The sequence below is a fragment of the Bubalus kerabau genome, chromosome 19, assembly GCF_029407905.1.
Source record: "Bubalus kerabau isolate K-KA32 ecotype Philippines breed swamp buffalo chromosome 19, PCC_UOA_SB_1v2, whole genome shotgun sequence".
In the NCBI taxonomy this organism is placed as follows: Eukaryota; Metazoa; Chordata; class Mammalia; order Artiodactyla; family Bovidae; genus Bubalus; species Bubalus kerabau.
In genome coordinates, this window is record NC_073642.1 from 5,863,646 (window position 1) to 5,879,590 (window position 15,945).

The window sequence follows — 15,945 nt, forward strand, 5'->3', positions numbered from 1 at the left end:
TTTTTGATTGGGTCGTTTATTTTTATGGAATTGAGCTGGAGGAGTTGCTTGTATATTTTTGAGATTAATTCTTTGTCAGTTGCTTCACTTGCTACTATTTTATCCCATTCTGAAGGCTGTCTTTTCAGCTTGCTTATAGTTTCCTTTGTTGTACAGAAGCTTTTAATTTTAATTAGGTCCCATTTGTTTATTTTTGCTTTTATATCCAATATTCTGGTAGGTGGGTCATAGAGGATCCTGCTGTGATGTATGTCGGAGAGTGTTTTGCCTATGTTCTCCTCTAGGAGTTTTATAGCTTCTGGTCTTACATTTAGATTTTTAATCCATTTTGAGTTTATTTTTGTGTATGGTGTTAGAAAGTGTTCTAGTTTCATTCTTTACAAGTGGTTGACCAGTTTTCCCAGCACCACTTGTTAAAGAGATTGTCTTTTCTCCACTGTATATTCTTGCCTCCTTTGTCAAAGATAAGGTGTCCATAGATGAGTGAACTTCCAGACGTTCAAGGTGGTTTTACAAAAGGCAGAGGAACCAGAGATCAAATTGCCAACATCTGCTGGATCATCAAAAAGCAAGAGAGTTCCAGAAAAACATCTATTTCTGCTTTATTGACAACGCCAAAACCTTTGACTGTGTAGATCACAATAAACTGTGGAAAATTCTGAAACAGATGGGAATACTTTGAGAAACCTATATGCAGATCAGGAAGCAACAGTTAGAACTGGACATGGAACAACAGACTGGTTCCAAATAGGAAAAGGAGTACGTCAAGGCTGTATATTGTCACCCTGCTTATTTAACTTCTACTCAGAGTACATCATGAGAAACGCTGGGTGGGAAGAAGCAGAAGCTGGAATCAAGATTGCTGGGAGAAATATCAATCACCTCAGATATGCAGATGACACCACCCTTATGGCAGAAAGTGAAAAGGAACTAAAAAGCCTCTTGATAAAGTGAAAGTGGAGAGTGAAAATGTTGGCTTAAAGCTCAACATTCAAAAAACCAAGATCATGGCATCTGGTCCCATCACTTCATGGAAAATAGATTGGGAAACAGTGGAAATAGTGTCAGACTTTATTTTGGGGGGTTCAAAATCAGTGCAGATGGTGATTGCAGCCATGAAATTAAAAGACGCTTACTCCTTGGAAGGAAAGTTATGACCAACCTAGATAGCATATTCAAAAGCAGAGACATTACTTTGCCAACAAAGGTCCACTAGTCAAGGTTATGATTTTTACAGTGGTCATGTATGGATGTGAAAGTTGGACTGTGAAGAAAGCTGAGCACCGAATTAATTGTTTTGAACTGTGGTATTGTAGAAGACTCTTGAGAGTCCCTTGGACTGCAAGGAGATCCAGCCAGTCCATTCTGAAGATCATCCCTGGGATTTCTTTGGAAGGAATGATGCTAAAGCTGAAACTCCTGTACTTTGGCCACTTCATGCAGAAAGTTGACTCATTGGAAAAGACTCTGATGCTGGGAAAGATTAAGGGCAGGAGGAGAAGGGGACGACAGAGGATGAGATGGCTGGATGGCATCCCGACTCGATAGACATGAGTTTGAGTGAACTCTGGGAACTGGTGATGGATGGGGAGGCCTGGCGTGCTGCAATTCATGGGGTTGCAAAGAGTTGGACACGACTGAGCGACTGAACTAACTGAACTGAGGTGCATGGATTTATCTCTGGGCTTTCTATTTTGTTCCATTGATCTATATTTCTGTCTTTGTGCCAGTACCATACTGTCTTGATGACTGTGGCTTTGTAGTAGAGCCTGAAGTCAGGCAGGTTGATTCCTCCAGTTCCATTCTTCTTTCTCAAGATTGATTTGGCTATTCGAGGTTTTTTGTATTTCCATACAAATTGTGAAATTATTTGTTCTAGCTCTGTGAAAAATACCATTGGTAGCTTCATAGGGATCGCATTGAATCTATAGATTGCTGTGGGTAGTATACTCATTTTCAATATATTGATTCTTCCAATCCATGAATATGGTATATTTCTCCATTTATTAGTGTCCTCTTTGATTTCTTTCACCAGTGTTTTATAGTTTTCTATATATAGGTCTTTAGTTTCTTTAGGTTGATATATTCCTAAGTATTTTATTCTTTTCGTTGCAATGGTGAATGGAATTGTTTCCTTAATTTCTCTATTTTCTCAGTATTAGTGTATAGGAATGCAAGGGATTTCTATGTGTTGATTTTATATCCTGCAACTTTACTATATTAATTGATTAGTTCTAGTAATTTTCTGGTGGAGTCTTTAGAGTTTTCTATGTAGAGGATCATGTCATCTGCAAACAGTGAGAGTTTTAATTCTTCTTTTCCAATTTGGATTCCTTTAATTTCCTTTTCTTCTCTGATTGCTGTGGCCAAAATTCCAAAACTATGTTGAATAGTAGTGGTGAGAGTGGGCACCCTTGTCTTGTTCCTTACTTTAGGGGAAATGCTTTCAGTTTTTCACCATTGAGGATAATGCTTGCTTTGGGTTTGTCATATATAGCTTTTATTATGTTGAGGTATGTTCCTTCTATTCCTGCTTTCTGGAGAGTGTTTATCATAAATGGATGTTGAATTTTGTCAAAGGCTTTCTCTGCATCTATTGAGATACTCATATGGCTTTTATTTTTCAATTTGTTAATGTGGTGTATTACATTGATTGATTTGTGGATATTGAAGAATCCTTGCATCCCTGGGATAAAGCCCACTTGGTCATGGTGTATGATCTTTTTAATGTGTTGTTGGATTATGACTCATAGAATTTTCTTAAGGATTTTTGCATCTATGTTCATCAGTGATATTGGCCTATAGTTTTCTTTTTTTGTAGCATCTTTGTCAGGTTTTGGTATTAGGGTGATGGTGGCCTCATAGAATGAGTTTGGAAGTTTACTTTCCTCTGCAATTTTCTGGAAGAGTTTGAGTAAGATAGGTGTTAACTCTTCTCTAAATTTTTGGTAGAATTCACCTGTGAAGCTGTCTGGACCTGGGCTTTTGTTTGCTGGAAGATTACTGATTACTGTTTCAATTTCCATGCTTGTGATGGGTCTGTTAAGATTTTCTATTTCTTCCTGGTTCAGTTTTGGAAAGTTATACCTTTCTAAGAAAATGTCCATTTCTTCCACATTGTCCATTTTATTGGCATATAATTGCTGATAGTAGTCTCTTATGATCCTTTGTATTTCTGTGTTGTCTGTTGTGATCTCTCCATTTTCATTTCTAATTTTATTGATTAGATTTTTCTCCCTTTGTTTCTTGATGAGTCTGGCTAATGGTTTGTCAATTTTATTCATCCTTTCAAAGAACCAGCTTTTGGCTTTGTAGATTTTTGCTATGGTCTCCTTTGTTTCTTTTGCATTTATTTCTGCCCTAATTTTTAAGATTTCTTTCCTTATACTAACCCTGGGGTTCTTCATTTCTTCCTTTTCTAGTTGCTTTAGGTGTAGAGTTAGGTTATTTATTTGACTTTTTTTCTTGTTTCTTGAGGTATGCCTATATTGCTATGAACCTTCCCCTTACCACTGCGTTTACAGTGTCCCACAGGTTTTGGATCATCGTGTTTTCATTTTCATTCGTTCCTATGCATATTTTGATTTCTTTATTTATTTCTTCTGTGATTTTTTGGTTATTCAGCAGCATGTTGTTCAGCCTCCATATGTTGCCATTTTTAATAGTTTTTATCCTGTAATTGAGATCTAATCTTACTCCATTGCAGTCAGAAAAGATGCTTGGAATGTTTTCGATTTTTTTGAATTTACCTAAGCTAAATTTATGGCCCAGGATGTGATCTATCCTGGAGAAGGTTCTGTGTGCACTTGAGAAAAAGGTGAAATTCATTGTTTTGGGGTAAAATGTCCTATAGATATCAATTAGGTCTAACTGGTCTATTGTATCATTTAAAGTTTATGTTTTCTTGTTAATTTAATGTTTAGCTGATCTATCCATAGGTGTAAGTGGGGTATTAAAGTCTCCCACTATTATTGTGTTATTGTTAATTTCCCCTTTCATACTTCTTAGCATTTGTCTTACATATTGAGGTGCCCCTATGTTGGGTGCATATATATTTATAATTGTTATATCTTCTTCTTGGATTGATCCTTTGACCATTATGTAGTGTCCTTCTTTGTCTCTTTTCACAGCCTTTGTTTTAAAGTCTATTAAATCTGTTATGAGTATTGCTACTCCTGCTTTCTTTTGGTCTCTATTTGCGTGGAATATCTTTTTCCATCCCTTCACTTTCAGTCTGTCTGTGTCCCTTGTTTTGAGGTGGGTCTCTTGTAGACAACATATATAGGGGTCTTGTTTTTGTATCCAACATATATAGGGGTCTTGTTTTTGTATCCATTCAGCCATTCTTTGTCTTTTGGTTAGGGCATTCAACCCATTTACATTTAAGGTAATTATTGATAAGTATGATCCCGTTACCATTTACTTTATTGTTTTGGGTTCAAGTTTATACACCCTTTTTGTTTCCTGTCTAGAGAAGATCCTTTAGCATTTGTTGGAGAGCTGGTTTGGTGGTGGTGATTCTCTCAGCTTTTGCTTGTCTGTAAAGCTTTTGATTTCTCCTTCATATTTGAATGAGATCCTTGCTGAGTACAGTAATCTGGGCTGTAGGTTATTTTCTTTCATCACTTTAAGTATGTCCTGCCATTCACTCCTGGCCTGAAGACTTTCTATTGAAAGATCAGTTGTTATCCTTATGGGAATCCCCTTGTGTGTTATTTGTTGTTTTCCCCTTGCTGCTTTTAATATTTGTTCTTTTTGTTTGATCTTTGTTAATTTGATTAATATGTGTCTTGGGGTGTTTCACCTTGGGCTTATCCTGTCTGGGACTCTCTGGATTTCTTGGACTTGAGTGATTATTTCCTTCCTTATTTTAAGGAAATTTTCAATTATTATCTCCTCAAGTATTTTCTCGTGGTCTTTCTTTTTGTCTTCTTCTACTGGGACTCCTATGATTCGAATGTTGGGGCATTTAACATTGTCCCAGAGGTCTGTGAGATTGCCCTCGTTTCTTTTGATTCATTTTTCTTTTTTCTTCTCTGATTCATTTATTTCTACCATTCTATCTTCTATTTCACTAATCCTATCTTCTGCCTCTCTTATTCTACTATTTGTTGCCTCAAGAGTGTTTTTTATTTCATTTATTGCATTATTCATTATATATTGACTCTTTTTTCTTTTTTCTAGGTCCTTGTTAAACCTTTCTTGCATCTTTTCAATCCTTGTCTCCAGGCTATTTATCTGTCATTCCATTTTGATTTCAAGATTTTGGATCATTTTCACTATCATTATTCAGAATTCTTTATCAGGTAGATTCCCTATCTCTTCCTCTTTTGTTTTGTTTGGTGGGCATTTATCCTGTTCCTTTACCTGCTGGGTATTCCTCTGTCTCTTCATCTTATTTATATTGGTGTGTTTGTGGTGGCCTTTCTGTATTCTGGCAGTTTGTGGAGTTCTCTTTATTGTGGAGTTTCCTCGCTGTGGGTGGGGTTGTATGGGTGGCTTGTCAAGGTTTCCTGGTTAGGGAAGCTTGTGTCAGTGTTCTGGTGGATGGAGCTGGATTTCTTCTCTCTGGAGTGCACTGAAGTGTCCAGTAATGGGTTATGAGATGTCACTGTGTTTGGAGTGACCTTGGGCAGCCTGTATAATGAAGCTCAGGGCTGTGTTCCTGTGTAGCTGGAGAATTTGCATGGTATGTCTCGCTTTGGAACTTGTTGGCCCTTGTGTGGTGCTTGGTTTCAGTGTAGGTATGGAGGCGTTTGATGAGCTCCTGTCGATTAATGTTCCCTGGAGTCAGAAGTTCTCTGGTGTTCTCAGGATTTGGACTTAAGCCTCCTGTTTCTGGTTTTCAGTCTTATTTTTACAGTAGCCTCAAGAATTCTCCATCTATACAGCACTGTTGATAAAACATCTAGGTTAAAGATGAAAAGCTTCTCCACAGTGATGAACACCCATAGAGGTTCACAGAGTTACATGGAGAAGAGAAGAGGGAGGAGGGAGATAGAGGTGACCCAGATGAGATGAGGTAGAATCAAAAGAGGAGGGAGCAAGCTAGCCAGTAATCACTTCCTTATGTACGCTCCACAGTCTGGACTGCTCTGAGATGTTCACGGAGTTACACAGAGAAGAGAAGAGGAAGGAAGGAGACAGAGGTGGCCAGGAGGATAAAGGGGGGAATCAAAAGGAGAGAGATCCAGCCAGTAATCCATTCCCTAAGTGTTCTCCACCGTCCGGAACACACAAAGAGATTCACAGAGTTGGGTAGAGAGGAGAAGGGGGAGGGAGGAGATAGAGGAGATCTGGTGGAGAAAAAGGAGAGTCTAAAGGGGGAGAGAGCAGCCAAGCCAGTAATCTCGCTCTAAAGTAAAAATGAGTACTGAAGACTTATCACTTCCCTTGTCCCTGCTACTTAGTTTTCTGGGTGTACAACTGGTGCACCTTCTCAGGTGGATGTTGACCATCCAGAATCCCAAGAAGACTTAGTTAGCAATGAAGCCTGGTTGCAGTTTGGTAGATAATGCCTCTCGGGGGCCACGATTGCCCCCTTCCAGCTCTGGCTGCCTGTCACCAGAGGGGGATGGTCTGCAGCTAGCTAGCTCCGCTCAGTCCTTTGTTCTATGAGCGGGCCTGATGGTATCTTAGGTTAGGGCTTTTCACGTAGCTCTAGTCAGTCCTTTGTTCTGTGAGTGGGCCTTGCAGTGTCTTACGTTAAGGCTTTTCACGTGGTAGCTATCCCACAATCTGGTTTGCTAGCACAAGTTAGTTCCCTCAGATTGCCCTCGGGGCATTCAGGCCCCATCCTTACTCTAAGCAATGCAGCCCGCGCCTTCCTGCCCAGCCCCCACTTGCTAGTGGTGAATGCAGGCGTCTGCGCTGCTTCTCCACTGGGGGAGTTACCGTTGGGCACGTAATCTGTGGGTTTTAATTATTCACTTATTTTTCCTCCCCATTATGTTGCCCTCTGTGGTTCCAAGGCTCGCCACAGACTTGGCAGTGAGAGTGTCTCCTGGTGTTTGGAAACCTCTTTTTTAAGACTCCCTTCCCAGGATGGAGCTCTGTCCCTACCTCTTTTGTCTCTCTTTTTGTCTTTTATATTTTTTCTTACCTCCTTTCGAAGACAATGGGCTTTTTTTCTGGGTGCCTGATGTCCTCTGTCGGCATTCAGAAGTTGTTTTGTGGAATTTACTCAGGGTTCAAATGTTCTTTTGATGAATTTGTGAGGTAGAAAGTTTTCTCCCACTCCTATTCCTCCACCATCTTAGGACCGCCTCCTATTTGCATTTTCTGAAAAGGCAAAATGATAGGATACTGAAAAAGGAACTCCCCAGGTCAGTAGGTGCCCAATATGCTACTGGACATCAGTGGAGAAATAACTCCAGAAAGAATCATGGGATGGAGCCAAAGCAAAAAGAATACCCAGCTGTGGGTGTGCCTGGTGATAGAAGCAGGGTCCGATGCTGTAAAGAGCAATATTGCATAGGAACCTGGAATGTCAGGTCCATGAATCAAGGCAAATTGGAAGTGGTCAAACAAGAGATGGCAAGAGTCAACGTCTACATTCTAGGAATCAGCAAATTACAATGGACTGGAATGGGGGAATTTAACTCAGATGACCATTATATCTACTACTGCGGGTAGGAATCCTTCAGAAGAAATGGAGTAGCCATCATGGTCAACAAAAGAGTCTGAAATGCAGTACTTGGATGCAATCTCAAAAATGACAGAATGATCTCTGTTCATTTCCAAGGCAAACCATTCAATATCACAGTAATTCAAGTCTATGCCCAAACCAGTAATGCTTAAGAAGCTGAAGTTGAACGGTTCTATGAAGACCTACAAGACTTTTTAGAACTAACACCCAAAAAAGATGTCCTTTTCATTATAGGGGACTGGAATGCAAATGTAGGAAGTCAAGAAACACCTGGAGTAACAGGCAAATTTGGCCTTGGAACACGGAATGAAGAAAGGCAAAGACTAATAGAGCTTTGCCAAGAAAATGCACTGGTCATAGCAAACACCCTCTTCCAACAACACAAGAGAAGACTCTGCACATGGACATCACCAGATGGTCAACACCAAAATCAGATTGATTATATTCTTTGCAGCCAAAGATGGAGAAGCTCTATACAGTCAACAAAAACAAGACCTGGAGCTGACTGTGGCTCAGACCATGAACTCCTTATTACGAAATTCAGACTTAAATTGAAGAAAGTAGGGAAAACCACTAGACCATTCAGGTATGACCTAAATCAAATCCCTTATGAATATACAGTGGAAGTGAGAAGTAGATTTAAGGGCTTAGGTCTGATAGATAGAGTGCCTGATGAACTATGGACTGAGGTTCATGACATTGTACATGAGACAGGGATCAAGACGATCTCCATGGAAAAGAAATGCAAAAAAGCAAAATGGCTGTCTGGGGAGGCCTTACAAATAGCTGTGAAAAGAAGAGAAGTGAAAAGCAAAGGAGAAAAGGAAAGATATAAGCATCTGAATGCAGAGTTCCAAAGAATAGCAAGAAGAGATAAAAGCCTTCCTCGGCGATCATTGCAAAGAAATAGAGGAAAACAATAGAATGGGAAAGACTAGGGATCTCTTCAAGAAAATTAGAGATACCAAGGGAACATTTCATGCAAAGATGGGCTTGATAAAGGACAGAAATGGTATGGACCTAACAGAAGGAGAAGATATTAAGAAGAGGTGGCAAGAATACACAGAAGAACTGTACAAATAAGACCTTCACGACCCAGATAATCATGATGGTGTGATCACTGACCTAGAGCCAGACATTCTGGAATGTGAAGTCAAGTGGGCCTTAGAAAGCATCACTACGAACAAAGCTAGTGGAGTTCCAGTTGAGCTATTGATGGAATTCCAGTTGAGCTATTCCAAATCCTGAGATATGATGCTGTGAAAGTGCTGCACTCAATATGCCAGCAAATTTGGAGAACTCAGCAGTGTCCACAGGACTGGAAAAGGTCAGTTTTCATTCCAATCCCAAAGAAAGGCAATGCCAAAGAATTCTCAAACTACCGCACAATTGCACTCATCTCACATGCTAGTAAAGTAACACTCAAAATTCTCTAAGCCAGTCTTCAGCAATACGTGAACCGTGAACTTTCTGATGTTCAAGCTGGTTTTAGAAAAGGCAGAGGAACCAGAGATCAAATTGCCAACATCCGCTGGATCATGGAAAAAGCAAGAGAGTTCCAGAAAAACATCTATTTCTGCTTTATTGACTATGCCAAAGCCTTTGACTGTGTGGATCCCAATAAACTGTGGAAAATTCTGAAAGAGATGGGAATACCAGACCACCTGACCTGTCTCTTGAGAAATCTGTATGCAAGTCAGGAAGCAACAGTTAGAACTGGACATGGAACAACAGACTTGTTCCAAATAGGAAAAGGAGTATGTCAAGGCTGCATATTGTCACGCTGCTTATTTAACTTCTATGCAGAATAAGTACATCATGAGGTACATCATGAGAAACGCTGGACTGGAAGAAACACAAGCTGGAATCAAAATTTCTGGGAGAAATATCAATAACCTCAGATATGCAGATGACACCACCCTTACGGCAGAAAGTGAAGAGGAACTAAAAAGCCTCTTGATGAAAGTGAAAGATGAGAGTGAAAAAGTTGACTTAAAGCTCAACATTCAGAAAACGAAGATCATGGCATCTTGTCCCATCACTTTATGGGAAATAGATGGGGAAACAGTGGAAACAGTGTCAGGCTTTATTTTGGGGGGCTCCAAAATCACTGCAGATGGTGACTGCAGCCATGAAATTAAAAGACGCTTACTCTTTGGAAGGAAAGTTATGACCAACCTAGATAGCAGATTCAAAAGCAGAGACATCACCAACAAAGGTCCGTCTAGTCAAGGCTATGGTTTTTCCTGTGGTCATGTATGGATGTGAGAGTTGGACTGTGAAGAAGGCTGAGCGCTGAAGAATTGATGCTTTTGAAGTGTGGAGTTGAAGAAGACTCTTGAGAGTCCCTTGGACTGCAAGGAGATCCAACCAGTCCATTCTGAAGGAGATCAGCCCTGGGATTTCTTTGGAAGGAATGATGCTAAAGCTGAAACTCCAATACTTTGGCCATCTCATTGGAAGAGTTGACTCATTGGAAAAGACTCTGATGCTGGGAGGGATTGGGGGCAGGAGGAGAAGGGGACAAAAGAGGATGAGATGGCTGGATGGCATCACTGACTCGATGGATGTGAGTCTGAGTGAACTCCGGGAGTTGGTGATGGACAGGGAGGCCTGGCGTGCTACGATTCATGGGGTTGCAAAGAGTCAGACACGACTGAGCGACTGAACTGAATTGAACTGAACTGAACTCATTGCTATAGGTTTGTTTTTGTGGTTCTTTTCCTCCTCTTGTATTTCCTGCCTATAGAAGTCCCTTTGATATTTGTTTTAAAGCTGGTTTGGTGGTGCTAAATCCTCTTAACTTTCGTTTGTTAAGCTTTTTATTTCTGCATCTAATTTGAATGAGATCCTTGCCAAGTAGATTATTTGGTTGTAGATTTTCTTTCTTTCAGTACTTTAAATATATCCTGCCATTCCCTTCTAGCCTGCAGTTTCTGCTGAAAGATCAGCTGTTAATTGTATGGGGTTTCCTGTATGTTACTTGTTGCTTTTAATATTCTCTCTTTATGTTTAATCTTTGTTAGTCTGATTGTATGTTTTTCTGTGTTTTCCTTGATTTAACATGTATGGGACTCTCTGTGCTTCTTCCACTTGATTAACTATTTCCTTTCCCATATTAAGGAAATTTTTGGCTATAATCTCTTCAAAAATTTTCTCAGACTTTTTCTTTTATTCTTCTCCTTCTGGGACCCATAAAATCCAAAAGTTGGTGCATTTAATATTGTCACAGAGGTCTCTGAGACTATCCTCAATTTTTTGCATTCTTTTTCGTTTATTCTGCTACTCTTATGTGTTACTGTTAACGTCTTCCTTTATGTCTGTTAATATTTGCATCATATATTTAGGTTGGCCTATGAGGAGGAAATGGCAACCCACTCCAGTATTCTTACCTGAAGCATCCCATGGACACAGGAGCCTGACAGGCTACAGTCCAATCAGTCGCAAAAAGTTGGAAATGACTGAGTGATTAAGCACGTTAGGTGAATATATACTTAAAACTGTTACATCTTCTTCTTGGATTGATCCCTTGTGTTGATCTCAATGCTCTTCTTTGTCTCTTGTGACAGTCTTTGTTTTAGTGTATACTTTGTGTGATAAAAGTGTTGCTACTCCAACTTTCTTTAATTTGCATTTACATGGAGTGTTTTTTCCATCCCTTTACTTTGTTTCTTTATTAATAGATCTGCAGTGATTTTCTTGTAGGCAGCACATATAAAGGTTTTGCATTTGTATTTGTTCAGTTATTCTATGTCTTTTGATTGGAGTATTTAATGTTTACACTTTAATTATTGGTAGGTGTATATTTATTGCCATTTTTTCCATTGTTTGGGGATTTGGGGGTAATTTTTTCACTCTTTTATTCTTCTTTTGCTCTGGTCCCTTTAGTGTCTTTAGCTTTATGTTTGAATTTTTTCTCTCTTTTCTCTGTGAATCTGTTATTAATTTCTGATTCATGATTACTATGAGGCTTATATACAGCAATCTGTATATAAGCATGATTATTTTAAGACGTTCATATCTTAAGTTTGAATGAATTGTAACAACGTTGAATTTTTATTCTACCCCCCAATTACTTTTTTATCATAATATTTTACATATTAATTGTGAGTATAAAGGATTTTACTATGCTTGTCTCTTAACCTTTCTAATAGCTTTATATATGGGTGATTTAACTACTTTATATTTGCCTTCATATTTCTCACTGTTTGTTTTTTGCTTATAGAATGCCCTGTAACATTTCTTATAAAGCTGTTTTGGTGGTGCTGGATTCTTAGCTTTTTATTCTCTGTAATACTTACAATCTCTCCATCAAATTTGAATGAAAGCCTTACTCGATGGAGCATAATTCTTTTGTAGCTTTGTAGTTTTCTCCTTTCATCACTTAAAATATAACATGCTTCTTCTTTTTGGTGAACAATTTTGCTTAAAAGTCAGCTAATAGCCTTATGGGAGCTCCCTTTTACATAACTTGTTGCTTTTCCTCTATTCCTTTTAATTTTCTCCATCATTCACTTTTGCCATTTTAATTACAATGTGTCTTGGCATGGTCCTCTTTGAGTTGATCCCATTTGGAACTCACTATGCTACTGGTCCTAGATATCTGTTTCCTGTCCCAGGTTGTGGAAATTTTCAGCTCTTATGTCTTCAAATATGATCTCTCTCTCTTCTCCTTCTGGGACCCCTATGATGTGAATGTTAGTGCTCAATGTCATCTCAGAGGTCTCTTAAACTATCCTAATTTCTTTTCATTTTTTTTCTTTTTTTTCTGTTAAGCTTACATTATTTATACTACTCTATCTTCCAGCTCCCTGACTTGTTTCTCAGCATCATCTAATCTATTATTAATTCTTTCTAGGGTGTTTTCATTTATTATTATATTCATCTCTGGTTATTCTTTATATTTTCTAACTTTTTCTAAAAATATCTAACGTCTTACTCTGTTCATTCAATATTCTCTTGATTTATTTGAGAATGTTTGTGATTACTACCTTGAACTCTTTCTCTTTACTGGGTAGATTACCTATCTCCACTTCACTTAATTCTTCTAGTTTTTTATCTTATTCCTTCATTTGGAACATATTTATTTGTCACTTACTTTTTCCTAATTTGCTGTTTTTATTTCCTTATATGTGGTAAGTTAGTCATATTTTCTGACCTTTGAGTAGTGGCCTTTTTTGGGAGAGGTCCCCTCTGGTCACCTGAAGTATGTGATCTAGGCGTTATTATATATGTTGTCTGTGTGCATCCTTTTGTTTTATTGTGCTGACTACTGTGGGAAGATTGGTAGGCCTAGCTGACCCCTGCTTGGTTTGATTACCAGGCCCTATCTTGTTCAGAGACAGCTGTCCAAGAGCTGTCAGGGCCACGTCATGAGGCTGCTGGCTTCAAAAACTGGGAAGTCTTGGAGTTAGTGCTGGCTCAATCATAGTCAAAGGCAGATTATAGAGTGTGTGGTTTGGGATTCCCAGATCTAGTGTCCGCCTGCCTGTGGATGTGGCCAGTCCTGGATGTGGCCATGTGGCTGGCTATGGGTTCTGTGGTATCCCAAAGCTCATTCTGGCCTGCTGGTGCATGGGGCCATATCCCAGAGTGGCTGGCCTAGGAGCCCAAGGAGTCTCAGATCTGGTACTGCTTATTGGTAGAGCCAGGACCCAGTGGGTCCCATGGCTGGAAAAAGCTGATGGTAGGTGGAAATGATGGTAGGTGCAGAATGTCTATCTGCAGGGCCCTGGAATTTCTGTTTCTAGTGCCAACACAGTTTTGTTGGGAAAGTTCCTAGGCTATATGGGCTCAGGGGGTCTTAAGGCCACCAGCCTACTGGTGAGTGGGCCTGTGTCCCTGTCAAGCTATTCATTGGCCTGAGGCATTCCAGTAGTACTGCTGACAGGCCGGTGGGCAGGAGTGAGGCTGGGTACTGAGGCTAATGACCTAGAGGGAAGATCCAGCATTAGTGTCTCTATGGTAGAATAAGCTCCAGAATGGCTGTCATCAGTGTCTATGTCCCCAGAGTGAGTTCCAGTTGCCTTCTCTCACATTACCAGGAGGTTTTCCAAGATGAGCAAGTGAGCCTGACCCAGACGCCTTTCAAATAACTACTTCTGTCCTGGGTCTTTGGGAGGTTTTCTGTGTGCCCTTTAAGAGGGGAGACTCTATTTCTCGCTACTATCTTTGTCTCCCCAAAATAAGACCTGTTGGCTATCAACTGCAATCATTCCAAGGCCTCTTTTTTCCTCAATGAGGAAACCTTGGACTTGGGAACCTAATGTGTCCAAACTCCTGATTTCTTGGGGAGAACCTCTGCAATTATAATTATCTCCTGTTCAAGGATCACTCATATGGCATGTAGATCTTAAGTATACACCTATATCCACCCTTCCTATCTGTCTCATTGTGGTTCCTTCTTTAGATTTTTAGTTGTTAGATTTTCCTGGTAGGTTCTGGTCTTTCTCACTAATATATGCTCTGTAAATAGTTATAAATTCGATGTGTCTGTGAAAGATGAATTCAGTGTCTTTCTACTCCGCCATCTTGGCCAAAATCTCTCTGTTACTGACTTTTAATTTAATTTCATTTGAGAATAGAACTTACTTTTTATGACTTGAACTCATTTAAATTTATTAAAACTCACCTTATGTATGTGTGTGAAAGTTGTTGTGTCCAACCCTTTGCAACCCATGGACTATACAGTCCGTGGAATTCTCCAGGCCTTATGGAGTGGGCAGCTATTCCCTTCTCCAGGGGATCTTCCTAGCCCAGGGATCGAACCAATATCTCCCACATTTCAAATGAAGTCTCTACCATCTAAGCCACCAGGGAAGCCCAAGAATACTGGAGTGGATAGCCTATCCCTTCACCAGTAGATCTTCCCAACCCAGGAGCAGAACTGGAGTCTCCTACATTGCAGGCAGATTCTTTACCAGCTGAGCTACCAGGGAAGCCCCCAAACTCACCTCAGTGTTCATAATATAATCCATTTTAGCAAATGGCTTATGTATATTTGGAAAGTATGTATATTCTATTGACATATAGAGGAGTGTTACATAAATGTGAATTAGGTCACGCTGGTTGGTAGTACTGTTCAGATCTTTTATACCTACTTATTTTCTGTCTGCATGTTCAAGCATTTATTGAGAGAGTAGTATTGAAATCCCTGGTCATAATTATAGATTTGGCCATTTCTCCTAGAAAAAATCTATTTGTTTATACTTTCTATATTTCAAAGCTCTTTTATTAGGCCCATACACATTTAATATGACTGCTTCTTTTTGGAACTGACATGTTATTTTTTATTAAATAAGCCTATTTATTTCTAGTAATATGTTTTTGTTTTAAAATCTACTTTGTCTGATGCTATATAGTAACTTGATCTTTCTTTGATCAGTACCAGCATAGTATACATTTTTCTTTTACTTTTAACCTATTTTTATTTATATTTAGTGTTTCTTGTAGGCAGCCTGTAGTTCGGTCTTGCTTATTTATCCAAGCTGACAAATTGGTGTATTTAAACCACTTACCTTTAGTGTGATTGTTGACATGTTTAGTTTTAAATTTATCATCCTACTCTTCTGTTGTGTTTGCCAAATATGTTTTTGTTCACTGTTTTTTTTCTTATTTTATCTGCTCCTTGAATATATTTTGTGATTCCATTTTATCTTCACTGCTAAGTTTTTAGATAAAATGTTTTGATTTGTTTTAGCAGTTCCCTTTATGTTTTATAGTATATATCTTGAAATTATCACAGACTACTGCTAGCAAGGTTTTGCTTAAAATCCTTCAAACTAGTCTTCAGCAGTACATGAACAAAGAACTTCCAGATGTACAAGCTGGGTTTATAAAAGGCAGAGAAATCAAAGATCAAATTGTCAACATTCACTGTATCATGGAGAAAGCAAAGGAGTTCCAGAAAAACACCTACTTTGGCTTCATTGAGTATGCTAAAGCCTTTGACTATGGGAATCACAACAAATTGTGGAAAATTCTTAAAGAAATGAGGGGTACCAGACCACCTTACCTGTCTCCTGAGATATCTGGATGCAGGTCAAGATGCAACAGTTAGAACAGGAATGAAATAACTGACTGGTTCAGAATTGGGAAAGGAATACAACAAGGCTATAAATTGAACTTAAATGCAGAGGACATCATGTAAAATGCATGATGAATCACAAACTCGAATCACTGCTGCTGCTAAGTCACTTCAGTCGTGTCCGACTCTGTGTGACCCCATAGACAGCCTCCCAACAGGCTCCCTGGTCCCTGGGATTCTCCAGGCAAGAACACTGGAGTGGGTTGCCATT

The 15,945-nt window shown here is 39.2% G+C and overlaps 1 protein-coding gene across 6 annotated transcripts in view; it reads left to right on the forward strand.

The window, feature by feature from the left end:
- Positions 1-15,945, forward strand: part of GABRG3 (gamma-aminobutyric acid type A receptor subunit gamma3) — a 650,486-nt gene that overhangs the window by 593,285 nt on the left and 41,256 nt on the right. The gene's annotated exons all lie outside the window — the stretch shown is intronic.